Here is a 12722-nt window from a genome sequence, read left to right on the forward strand (position 1 = left end):
TGACCTATTCTAAGCAGCTTCAGAAAACTGAGGCACACACAAAAAAAATAATATTTTGGGTATACAATGAAACTTATTAGTCCCTTTTGTAGGGCACTCTGTGCTTCCCTGTGTTCTGAAGGTAAAACACCAGTAATCTTGCAGTGACTGGTACAGATCATCTCTTAATGCAAATGGAGAGAAGTTAATAACACATGAGCCATTGTTTTGTTTCCAGAGAGAGGCTCAGCTGAAGGGGCTTATTACAACTGTGGGACTCGAAGTCAAGTTTTCACTTTTTTATGTATTATTTTTTTTGTTTTCATCTGACTGTTGTAGGAGAAGTGACCAGGCATCCAACCTATGCCCAGCCTGTCTGAAGCTGCCTTCTCCCTGAAACAAGAATCCTGCACCCAGTGGACAAGCCAAGGCTTTGGTAAGATGAATTAGAGTAAAAAAAAAAACTTTATATACTACTGAAAATGGAGTTTGAACCTTTTCTCTGGAGCCTTTCTGTAAATGTTCTCCCCAGTGATGGGTGTCTGCTGTTATAGCCCTGCACAAGGGAAGCAGCTGATGTGCAAGACCCTGACCTTGTCTAGAATGTTGCAGTGCCCTCGTGATGAACTCATCAAATGCATCTTACAAGGCATGACAGCCCCTTCTGTTGTGTAAGTAGGCACAGCCCATGTCAGGCTGGGGAGGAAGATGCACTTTTGGGGAGCATCCGAGGGTAACAAATGTACAAATGAGTGGGTCTGGCCTTGGAAAAGAAGGAGAGAGGCATGTCCTGAAGGAGGTTCTATAAAGATCCTTCAAAGCCCTGATGGAGGAGGAGCCTGAGATGAACAAGGAAGAAAGGACAGAACTTCTGTGACTATAAAATCTCTGCTCTGGATCAGCCCGGCAGCATCTTCTGTCCCAGCAGCCTCACCTGGAGGGCCAGGCCAGGAACTTCTTGAGTTGGACAAAGTTGTCTTTCCCAGCTTTACCTAGGCTGTAAACCCACAGGTTTCTGTTTGGCCTGAGGGGCTGGAGCAGGGATGAGGCTCCTTGCAGCTCTGCTGGGTTTATGATCGATGAGTAATTCCTGCGCATTGCTGGGCTAATGAGTCACGGGCTGACGTGTGGCTCAGTCCTCCCAGCTCTGCAATGCCCTGGACTCTGCCCAGGCCTCTCCCAAGGTACTGAATCAGCAGAATCCCCGAGTCTGGTGTCCTCAGCTTGCACTGGCTGCTGCAGAGTGGAGCTGGCTGGGAAAAGGGGCAGCCCTGCTTCCAGGAGCTCTGGCAGCACCGCAGCCTTGGATGGGGCCATCACCAGGCTTCACTGCACAGCTCCTTGCTGGGAAGTAATTTTGTCTGGGGCAATTCTACACAGAAATTCATGGCACTGACTCAGCTGCTGGTAGAGCTGTGAGCTGTTTGTGCAAGCTCCAAAATGGCAATTCCTCAAAGACCCTCTCTAGGTGCTGTAGGGGGAGAACTGGTGTTTATGGTATTTGACAAATGACCACAGAGCAGGTTTAACAGAACATTTTGGCTTCTGCTTAAACCTCTGGGTTCAGTCTGTGTGTCTTATTTCAGTTAGATAAGGTATGGGGAGGGAATTGTGCAGAGGAAAGGGGTAACATGCAGCAAGTTTGATGTGTGAACTGCAACAGTGGGTAACACAAGTGCAGGTGTTCTTCTGGCCACTGAGACTGGGCTGCTGTAAAGAGCTTGCAGTCCAAGTTTAAGATGTTCCTGCTGAACATCTCTGCTCTCGTTTGGGAGAAGGGGTGGAAAAAGGCAATGAAAGCTCTGTTACTTGTTGTTGCTGCAAAGGGAAGAGCAGAATTTCCTCGAGTGCAGAAAGCAGAGGGCTTTTTTGTTTGTCTTTGTGCAGAAAGGAAAAGGAAATCTAAAATAAGGGAAGAAGTTGCCCTGAATCTGGCAAAGAACGAATTGTTTAACTCTGCTGTGGGAGAAGGCCCAAGTCTGGTGTGCTGTGTGAGCATGTTCCTCCCAGCAGGGCACGTGGGGAAATTCAGTAAGTGATGTTTGTATTGATTCCATGGCTTCATCTTGTTTTGATGTGGGGGTTTAATATTGCCTAAGCCAGTGATATTAGTCAGGCTCAGTGAGATCCCAAATGAGGATTCACTTGGGTGAGAGCTGATAGATTTTCGATATGATGCCTTTCAAGGGGTGGGAGGAGACTGTTGCTCTAGATTTTCTTCACAGTATCTTTAACTGGACCATGTCTTTTGTGCCTGTATTTCCTGGAGTAGGTGTGGAGGGACAGACACAGCTGTCCTGCAGATCTTGGGTAATGGCACAACCTGAGCTCCTTCCTGGGTGTTCCCTCTTGTATCTGAGAGCTTTTGAGCTTCTCAGAGCACAGGAAAGTTTGTGGGAAGAGGCTACTGGGGGCAGATCTGGCTGCCATCAGCAATATCACCCCAGGGGCTACAAAACTGCTGCTGCTTTTTTCTCCTGTCACCTCCATTAAGACAGGACAACCTGTTGCCCAAATGGGCCCGTGTCCCTCTGAGCTGAGGGACCAGCTGGAAACCAGCTAGGTTTGGAATGCAGGTCCTAAAGGTAGAAATGGTCACACAGGACTTGTTTCCCTTGTCCTTCTGTCGCCTGTCCTGGATGATTTTTGCTTTCTGTGAAACACAGCGAGGCACTTGCTGGTCCTGGCTGTGCTTTTCTCAGTTCTGCTTCATTTTCAGCAGCCTGTGACTCAATGCAAAGGTATTGTCCCATTTCCTCCCCAGCCTGAGCTTGGCCCATGGGAGTGGTGGCCGTGTGTGTGTGTGGGGAGGAGTCCTGGCTCTGTCCAGAAAGCCGGAACTGTCTGGGTTTGCTGTGAGTCTGGAGCAGGTGTCTGCACCTCTCTGGAGCCTCTGCTCACCTTCCCTGGGCTGTGTCAGGCCAAGGAGCAGGAAGATGGGATCACCTGGGCATTTAGATGGACCTCAAGCGGGATCAGCTCCCACACGGGACCCCAAGGAACTGGTAAATCTCTTTCCTGTCTGGGGATGTGTCAACTCATCTGGTAAGCAAAGTTTCTGCTGTGTGATTAATTAAGAAAAGGCAAACAGGAGTTTGTTAAGCAGCTTGTGTCCTGTATTTGGGGAATTAGGATGCTACAGGGACTTTGGAGGAGAAGAGAACAGCAGGAAAAAATATGATAATAACAGTGCTTAATGAGCATTGCCAAGAGTCACAGCCCAGAACCATCTCCTGGATGACTCAGCATGTTGCAGGAGTTGCAGTAGAAGGTGGGATAGTACAGCACTAGCCTGGAAACTTTTGGGGACACTAACTCAAAAAACAGGATCCCACATATCGTGGGATTTCTGTCAAATCAATCAGAATATATCAAATGTATGCTTATCTGAAAAGGGGAAGCCTGTCTGTGAGGTTGAAAGTCAGGAAAACTGACTGTGTTTGGAGGAGCAAGACCTTTCTTCTACTACCTGAAGGTTCATAATAAGGAAAGACTTACACCTTCTTTGGGAAAAAGGAGAAAATTTGTTCCCATTCTGCAACCACCACTGGTGGTTTGGTTTGGAATCGTGGAATTGCTTAGGTTTAAGATCATTTTTCTCTGGGGTGACAGTTCATCCTAGTGAGCATATTAGACTCAGATAGACATCCTTTCCAATTCCATGGTTTAGAAAGAGACTGGGCTGATTAAAACAGCCCATATCAAAGATACTGAGCATCCTGAGGTAGTTTTGAACTCAGCCTTGTTTGGAATGGGCAGCTGAACCAGCTGATATCCAGGAGTTTCTTCCAACCTAAATCTTCCTGAAATGTGAGAACTGTTGCTTCATCTTTTTCATTCAGACTTTCTTTCTCCTGTTGCTGGGTTTCCATCCACAAATTTCACAGATGAGAATTCAGCCTTGCCTGGCCTTATGACAGGAATTAGCTGAAGAGGCAGAGGATCTGTTTACCTCAGGCTTCCAGCAGGAATTGCTCAAATCTTTAGTGAAACTCTGTAATGCTTCAGTTCCCAGCTCATGACTAGGTCAGTCATAGCACAAAACTGCACTGGTTGGCAAGAGCAGGGTGACACAGTGCTGGGAATGAACCTGAAATAAATGTGATTAATTAAATGAAGCTTGTGGTATCACATAGTTCAGGGCTGACAAAGTGATTGCTGCGGATCTCGCCTGACAAGGGTTTTTTACCTTTCTTGGAATGCAGTATTTCTGTAACAGGAGAGTATTTCCACCTTCCACACCCCTCAGCTTGTTGCTTTACAGTGGTGATTTCTTCACAGGCTGATTCCTTGGGCTGTTACATGATCCACCAAGCAGCTTTTTCCTGCTGCTTTGTCACCCATTCTGTGAGATTTAGCTCAGGTTTGGCCTCCAGCCCCTTAACCCAGCACAGGATCGGGGTGAGTTGGTGGGATTTGTGCAGGCTGGGACACCTCTCTGCAGGTAAAGCACCTCAACAGTCAAAGTGAAGTGAAACAGGTCACGAGTTATCTTTTATCTAAAGGGAAAGTTGCCTTTTTGGGGCAAACTCAGCCCTTAACTGGAAAACTCAACTCCATGTGCATGTTCCCAAGTTAATCATCCATGGAAATAGAGCTTCTGACCATTTAGATATAAGAACCAACTCAAGAGCTGGATAAATTTTCTAGGATTGCAAGTGCTTGCTTTTCCTTCAGCCACAGCAGTGAATAGTCAGGTCAGTGGTTCCAGCTCTCTGCAGAGGGGAAGCTCTTCTGTCCCTTGGCTTTTGCTGCAGAGTTTTCAAACTGGGCTTGTAAAACTTGAAGGATCCTTGCCTGGCTGCCAGCTCGTTTGGGCTGATGGTAAATCCCATTCACATCTGTGGAAGAGGCTTGGGAATTTCTTATTTGTGGGGAAAATACCCCATCTCTATTGCCCCACATCTTTTCCTGGCCCTGTGGTGCTTGATTTTTAGTGGCTCAAAGGAAAGTTTTATGGTTCCCAAATTCTGCAGTCCTGTGTGTCCCCCGAGGAGGATGAAAGATGAAGCAGTATCTTCCTCTTCTGTACCAGATTGTTTTGCTCTCCTATAGCTGTGCTTGTCCCTGACCTGTTAATTGCCTTTGAGATAGTCTGGTTTGTTCTGATCCTGGAGGGAAATGTTGGTGGGATGATTAGGTCATTGTTCAAACAAGACAGCTCCGTTCCAGAGTGGGACACATTTGCAGGGCAAGGAGGTGGGTACTGTTGTCAAGTCTTGATTTTGATGCTTTGGAATTGTTTGCTTTTTTCCTCAGGGTGAAAAGGTTCAGTCAAGAAGTGGTTTGTTAATTGATTGGTGCTGTCACCTGGGACACAGGGAGTGGAGCCCTTGTTCTGTCATCACATACCTGGTGGGTATGACTGTTCTCAGCTGTGCTGGTTGGTTTGATGTGCAGTTACAGCACTTCATTTCACCTTTGTCAGCCTCCTTTGATATTATATAGAGGGCATGAGCTTTTCCCATCACCTGCACTGCCATCCTGTGTAATAGAAGCCAGTGAAATTTGTCATAGCTTAATGCATGCAATAAACCCAACAGTTCAGTCCTGGAGTGCACATCTCTTGTAAGAACTTGCTCCCCAGTGCTGGCCACCCTGGGGACTTGGTGGTAGCAGGAGTTTGGGGCTGTAACATCTGCCTTTCAGTCTGAGGTGTGTCCAATCCTTGCCTTTCATGGTGCTCATGCTTTCTCTGCAGGGAAGGCAGGGCTCTGGTGACTTGTTGGAAGATGAGGTTTAATTTCACTGAGCAAAACAGGGTGAGAGCAAGAAGCAATCAGGGGTCTCAGCTTGGCCTGCCTTGGTGTCTAAACACAAACCAGACTGTGGTGTTTGTGAGTGGTGACCTGGTGCATTAGGAGGGGGAATAGAAGTTTAGAAGTCTCAGAATACACAGATGTAGTGTTGCCAGTGAATCACTGAAAGACATTAGAGGCTGGTGAAAGCCAGGGAGCTCCTTGTCCTGCAGTGTTGGACATTTATGCTCAAGTGTTGCACAAGATGCCCTGGAGCAATAACCTGCTTTTGAGGCTGTGCTGCAAGAGTTAAGGAGCTGCTTTGTCCTGAAGGTGTTTCCAGGAACAGAGGATTGCAGGAATGCCAGATAACACCATTCCTTGTGTCTCTCAGGCTGTTCCACATGTGAAACAGGAAAGTCCAATGGCTTTAGTACAGGTAAGTGTTGGTGCCTTTCTCCTTTGTGTTCCCAGTGAGTTCCCTTTCTGTCTGACATTCCATGTGTGTGACCCCAGACAGAGCTGTGCAGTCAGGTGAACCCACCAACAGCTTAAACAAGTTTGTGTCTTTAAACTGTTTCCAGATGCTTGGTGGTTTTTGTTCCACTGTCTTGCCCCAGTGGTGGTGTGTGAAATGTGGGAACTCATTGCAATAAATATGGATTGCAGGCAAGTAAGCTGGGCTTATCTTGTTAATATTTGTAATTCTCAGAGGCCATAACCCAGATTTGGGGGTAAGGGACAGGGGAACTGTCACTTTATGGGTTTGAGCCTCCCCTCCCTTGAAAGCTGTTTTGTTCAGTACTGCTGCAGCTGCTTCACTGACTCTCTGTTTGTCCCCAGACTCTGCAGATGAGAAGAGGAGGAGTTCAAAGGACCTGCCATCCGTGTGTGATGCCAGCTGTGAGTGTTTCTTTGGCAGTGTCTTAGCTGGTTGTTGTGAACAATAGTCAAGGAAGCAATCAGCAAGTATACTGCCCTAGAAGTGCTGCACATTGTTGGGCCTGCCTCACCTCCCTGGCTCCAGGTGGATGGGGATCCAGGCTGGGATGCTGCCCAGGGGTTCTGTGCTGAGCTGGAGCTCGGGGTGCTGAGGGAGCAGAAGCTGATGTGAGCAGTGCCTCGGGATGTTCGACGTCGCCGCGGCGGAGAGGAGGCGAAGGGAAGAGGAGATGAGTGTGTTGCAAGTTTTGTTCTTTCTTTGTCCTTCCCAGGTGCCTGTTCCTGGGTGTGAAACGTGTAAAGTGCCAGCTGTGGTTGGTAACACTGCAAAATGCAGCACTAGGCACTGGGGGAATAGGAAGAATCCATCTGAACCCAACCTCAGACGAGTTAACTCGGCTTTGAACCAGCCCTGGGAGCAAGTCCCCTGTGATCACCGTTTGTCCTGGGTGCTGGTCAGCAGCTTGCACTGCAAATACAGGGGGTCAGGCACCCAAAAACTGAGCTGATTTTTCTGGGAAAGAATCAGGGTTTAATTACACAAAATGACACATGACTTCTTACTTTGTCTGGGTAAGAGGGAGGCAAGGAGGATTTATGCAAAGGGCAAACCTGCACTGTGCAAGAGCCTCCCAACCCTGGGAGAAGGAAAGGCCTTGCCTAAATCTTGTTTAAATTTTCAGCAATCACACGGAGGATAAGAGCTTATATTTCATTTAGACCAACCAAGCTGCTTTTGCCTTGTCCCTGTCTCTCACTGTGACCATCAGTTCCAGGCTTTTTGTGGGAAGAAACAGGGTGGGTTGTTATAGGGTATAAGAATGGCTAAAAAAAATCCCTGGTAGACTGCCATGGAGATCACTGCAGAAAATGCCATCGTGTATTATGTGGAAATGCTCTTTCTGATGCCCTTTCCCAGCCTGACACTGCTCTGGGCTTGAGTCTGAGCTGGGTGTTGGCTGATTGGAACTGATGCAATCACTGGAATGTGGTTGGGGTGACAAACATGTGGGGCTTGACCTGTCTCACCGTGTGACTGCCGAGCAACTTCATCTGTGTTAATGAAGTCAGTGGGTTTGAGTTCCAGGTTATAAGAGAATGTTCTGCTCTCTGAGTTTCCTGTACAGAGCTTGGCAAAGGGTGAGAAGTGTTTTAAAACCCCTTTTCGGGGTCGTGTTTGGGTTCTGGACTGTAGATGTGTCAATGGAAGGAACAGTCTCCTGGGCTGTGTTACACCCTTTCCCTTCAGTAAAATTGTCTGTTTGCTGCTTTGCTCTCCATCTGCTCCAGAGAACTTGTGTGAACTAACCTGAGTGAGGCTTTGAGCTCAGTAACCAGGGAAGCTGATCTGCATCATGACTCCCTCCTTGAGGCTCTCATTATTAGCTTTTATATTCCTGTCTCATCTGTGTTAAAACCACAGGCTGGAGGCAGCTCTCCCTGCTGCAAAGTGTGCACCTCCAGGTCAGTTTACAGTAAAAATTGCACCCCAGAAATCCTACAGTCGGGCCTATTTTCTGACTATTAATTATAATTTACAGTAAAAATTGCACCCCAGATATCCTACAGTTGGGCCTATTTTCTGACTATTAATTATAATTTACAGTAAAAATTGCACCCCAGAAATCCTACAGTCGGGCCTATTTTCTGACTATTAATTATAATTTACAGTAAAAATTGCACCCCAGAAATCCTACAGTCGGGCCTATTTTCTGACTATTAACTATAAGAGTTGCAGTCCATACATTTCTACTATAAATAATGACAGTGGTAGGAAATTAGCATTGAGAGGTTGCCACAGAGATCACTGCAGAGACAGCCCCTTTGTATTCTGTGTAAATCCCCTTTCTAGTGCCCTTTCTAGACCCTTCCCATGCTTGGGTCTGAGCTGGGTGACCTTACAACCAGCTCTGAAATGCAATATCTTTTGCTTGTTCATGGCATGCTCTGTTTCATTATGAATGCACAATAGCAATACCTTCATTTTTCTCCACTCAGCCATGGCATGAAGGAATATCCCGTGTTAATCCCCTAATTTAAATTTGAAATTAAAACCTATCACAACACTTGGAGCATCCTTTAATCCATTGATTGTCACTGGCTTCATTCCAGCACTGTAACTAATTACATTCTGCCTGCAAAAAATTCTCATTGCTGGTGGCTTTTTTATTTGCCTTTTTTTTTTTTTTTTTGGAGAGCTGCTGGTTTGAATTCTTTTTTTTTTTTTTTTTTTTTGGAGAGCTGCTGGTTTGAATTCTTGTGCCATCTCTGCAGCCTGACTACACATTTTTATGTTTAAAATGACTAAGCATCTCTGCTGGCTGGAGGGATGCAGTGTAGTGCTCTGCAGGAGGTGATGAGGGTCTCCTGCTCCAGCAGTTGTGTCCAAACACTCTGCTCTGGGGTTTGCTGGAGATGGGAAAGGAAAGACTGGAGTAAATCCCGAGTCATCTCGATCCAGCAGGTTTTTACAGGGTCATGTTTGCCTCGGGGCCACTCTTGTGTCCCCACACTGAGCCTGCCAACAGTTGAAAATGTGCTGCTCCAACAGTTGTGCTTGTTGGTCTGGTTCAAGGGGACTGAGTGTTTCAGTCTCCAAGGAATCCCAAGGAGCCAGGCTGGAGCAGCAGTGAACATGCCAAACTTAGTACACAGGCCCTGGCAGCAGCTTGGAGGGCACAGCCCTGGTACTGCTGAACAGCAGAGGGGTGGGAAGCAGGAGAAGGGGGGTCTTAACCTGCAAGTAGCAGCAGCAGCAGAGAAAGTCAGGGTATTTGGTCTTCATGCAGCATTTGCTAATCCCAGAGGACTTGGAATGAGTTAAAACTAGCTAAAGTTATTTTCAGTTGGTGTCATGGCATGGGGCACCTTGGGTGGGATTTGTACCCACGGTGACTGTTGTTGTGTGACCCACCTGGTCCCTGGAGGAGAGTGGGAGCTGCTGGTGTTGAGGTTGGGTGTGATGTCTGCACCTTTTCCACTGACTTGTTGCTTAGTGATCTTGGTAGACATGTAGGGAATGTATTTCCTCATGGGTTTTTTTACTTGGCCCTTCTAAATCTGGGTGAGGAAGGCTGTTGTCTGGAGGGGGCAGCTGATGAGAGGCTGTTATGAAGGCCCTGAGTGATCACTCTGGAATTTTTTGAGCAGCCCTCGATGGCTCTCAGCAATGCTGTGTCAAAAGCTGGCTGTGTCAGTGTCTGTCCAAAAATGGAACAGATGGGGTTAATGGAGTCAAGGATTAGGTCCCTAATCTGTGCCAGGACTGCTAGACATGTAGGGGGTTTTTTTGGTCACATGCTAGAAAAAGCAACAAAGGACAAGCATGAGGATTTTCACCTCTCTCAGAAGCCTTCTCTCAACTATGCTTCCCTGGCTTTCCTTTCAGCTGATGCAGTGAACCCAAGGATCAGGTGATGACTTAGAAAAATGGTCCCATTCTCCTGGAAATGAAGAGCTCAGGTGCTGGTAAAACTGTTGGCTGGCTTTTTTTTTTTTTTTCCTTTATCGTTTTACAATTCCAGAGTGAGGTTCCTCTTTCCAGAGACTCAGGTTTGACTCTTGGCCAGGTGTTCTCACCCCTGCACAGTGCCCTGCCTGGGGTCTGTGTCAGGGGCAGGTTGTGCAGGGTGCCTTTAACTTTGCATCCCTCTCAGGAGGGTGGGAGTTGGGTGTCTAATTGCTCCCAGGCTGAGCCCTGAGAAGCTGATGAGTACAAGAAACAGCTGTATTGGCTTCCTGGGTTGGAATGAGCTGTGTGGTGGTTTGAAAACTAAAGCATTAAAGAGTTCTGGTTATTTCAGTACTCATCTACCTTTTTGTGTGTGTGTGTGCAGTGAAACTGGACTCAACCCATTTTTTTCCAGGCTCCTACTTGAAAGTACTGTCTAAGCTGTGGGCAGGGATGGGAAAAGGTGACCAAGGTCCATGTGCTGGTTGGTGTCAGAGCCTTTATGAAGAGCTTGTTAGATCAGGACAGTGGTGATGGGAGAAAACACTCCTGCCTGGACCAGCAGTGACCTCTTGTGGGTAGAGAGGCTGCTGGGGGTGCTGGGAGCTGCCACTTGCAGTCAGGGGGTGTTATCCTACCTGTGGCCTTAAAGTGGATGTGGTGAAGGGAACTCAGATTCTATCTTGGCTTAAATACCAGAAACAAACAGCTGTAAGTGGTGTAAAGTCTCTTTTCTTCCTCACACGTGTGTGCTCTGGGCTGGGCTGGGAAATGGTGTCTTGATGGTTCAGGAGAAGCTCAGGCTCCTCTCCCTGGTGAGCCCAGAGTTGGCCTTTGAGCATTTCAGGGGAGTAAAACAGAGCAAGAGCAGAACTTCTGCTCACGTGCTTTTTCCATGGAGTGTCTTTATCTCTGATAAAAGCTGTCTCACTGATCCTGCACTAAATCCAGGAGATTCCCCAGTGCTGTGAAAGCAGGCCTTTGTCTGTGATGTGCAGGGGTGCTGTGGGGTCTCAGCTCCTAATAATCACTTAAAAGTCCTAAGGCATATGACCAGGTTCCCAGTTAATGGGGAACTGTCTCAGCCCAGCTTCCTACCAGCTGCAGGGGCAGAGCAAAAACTTCTTGTTGAAGCTGGTTTAAAAAAATATAATAAAAATTTAAAGGTTATGTCAGTACATTTTGTCTCACAGTGGAGGTAAATTTATGCAGTTACAGCTCAACCAGTGCCTCATAAGATGCAGAGTGTAGCCTGTGTGTCAGAAAGCTCTTTGAGTGGCTGGTGAGATGAATTTCAAGTCAGGAAAAAAGATTTTTTTGTCTTTTCACCAAAGATCAGGTTGCTTCACCTCCCTGTGCCTTAAAAACCATCTGAAAGTGAAGTTCTCAAAGGAGATTTTTCATTGTGTCTGTTGCTTTATTACAAGCTACTTGCTTAGATTTTTTTTCTACTTCTGAGCTACAGACAATGCTGCCTTTGAGTTGACATGTGTCTTTGGGCAGTTTCCAAATATTTCTGTTCTCTGGACAACTGCAGATTCCTTGGGAGGGAAGGTAGGAACGTGTGTTTGGGCAGAGACAGCTGAGCTGCTCCCTGTTGGAAGGTAACAATGTCAAAATGCCAGGAATGCCACGGAGATGCTGGATGGCTTGGATGTGGAGATGCCAAGAAAATGAAAGGTGGTGGGAATCTTTAGTAAGAAGTTATTTGCCTTTTATTACTCAGTTTTAAAGCACAAACTCTTTGTGGGTGCCCTGCTACTGTGTGTAAACTTACCATATTCCTATTTTAGAGAACAGGGGGAGACCCAGCAGAAAATCCTCTGCCCATCCTATTTCTGATTGCTAAGACAAAGATACATTTGATTATTTCTGCAACATCTGACGACCCAACAAACTGTTTTTCAAAAGAGAGAAGGGAATATCTGAATTACAGCCCCAGGGAAATGCAAATTCTGGATTTATTTTGATTCACTCTTTGGCAAGGCCTAATTAAGCCGTGTTATGGAGCCACATCCAACAGCCAAAATAAAAGCAACACTCAAAAGCCAGGGTGTTTGATAATGTGGTTTGTCTGGATGTTTGTGATAGTCAGGGGAGTGTCTTGTGCTATAAAAATTGGGGAAAGGGGAAACCAAACAACAAGGAAGAAGCCAAGAATGTGTAAGAACAACAACTGGGAATGCAGCCTTGACAAAGCTTTGTCTCGTGGGTTTTTTTGGGTGGGTCAGATGGGAGCTAAAGAAAGGCTGGAATAATGATAAGTTAAAAAAAGCTATTAGTGTCAAACTGTGTTCAGGGGAAATGCAAGTTGCTGCAACTTCCTTTTCCTCTGAAGAACATGCAGAGGGCATCAGGCTCCAAAATAAACTCCTAAAAGTGAAAGCCTGCTCGGCTGAAGTTTAACTGAGTGGTAATAAAGGGCAAAAAAAGGTAAGTTGAAAGACAATCTTGTTTCCAGAGGAAGGAATTTTAACAGAACAACTGACTGATGCCCCAAGGTGACCAAGAAGCAGCACACCAGGCCTGGATGTAGCTGGGGACTCAGTGAAGAGAGTTTTAAGAGGCTCTGAAGTTCTATCCAGCAGCTTCTTGGAAAGGTGTTGGTGTGA

Source organism: Lepidothrix coronata, unplaced genomic scaffold (assembly GCF_001604755.1).
Source record: "Lepidothrix coronata isolate B3197 unplaced genomic scaffold, Lepidothrix_coronata-1.0 Scaffold122, whole genome shotgun sequence".
Classification (NCBI taxonomy): domain Eukaryota; kingdom Metazoa; phylum Chordata; class Aves; order Passeriformes; family Pipridae; genus Lepidothrix; species Lepidothrix coronata.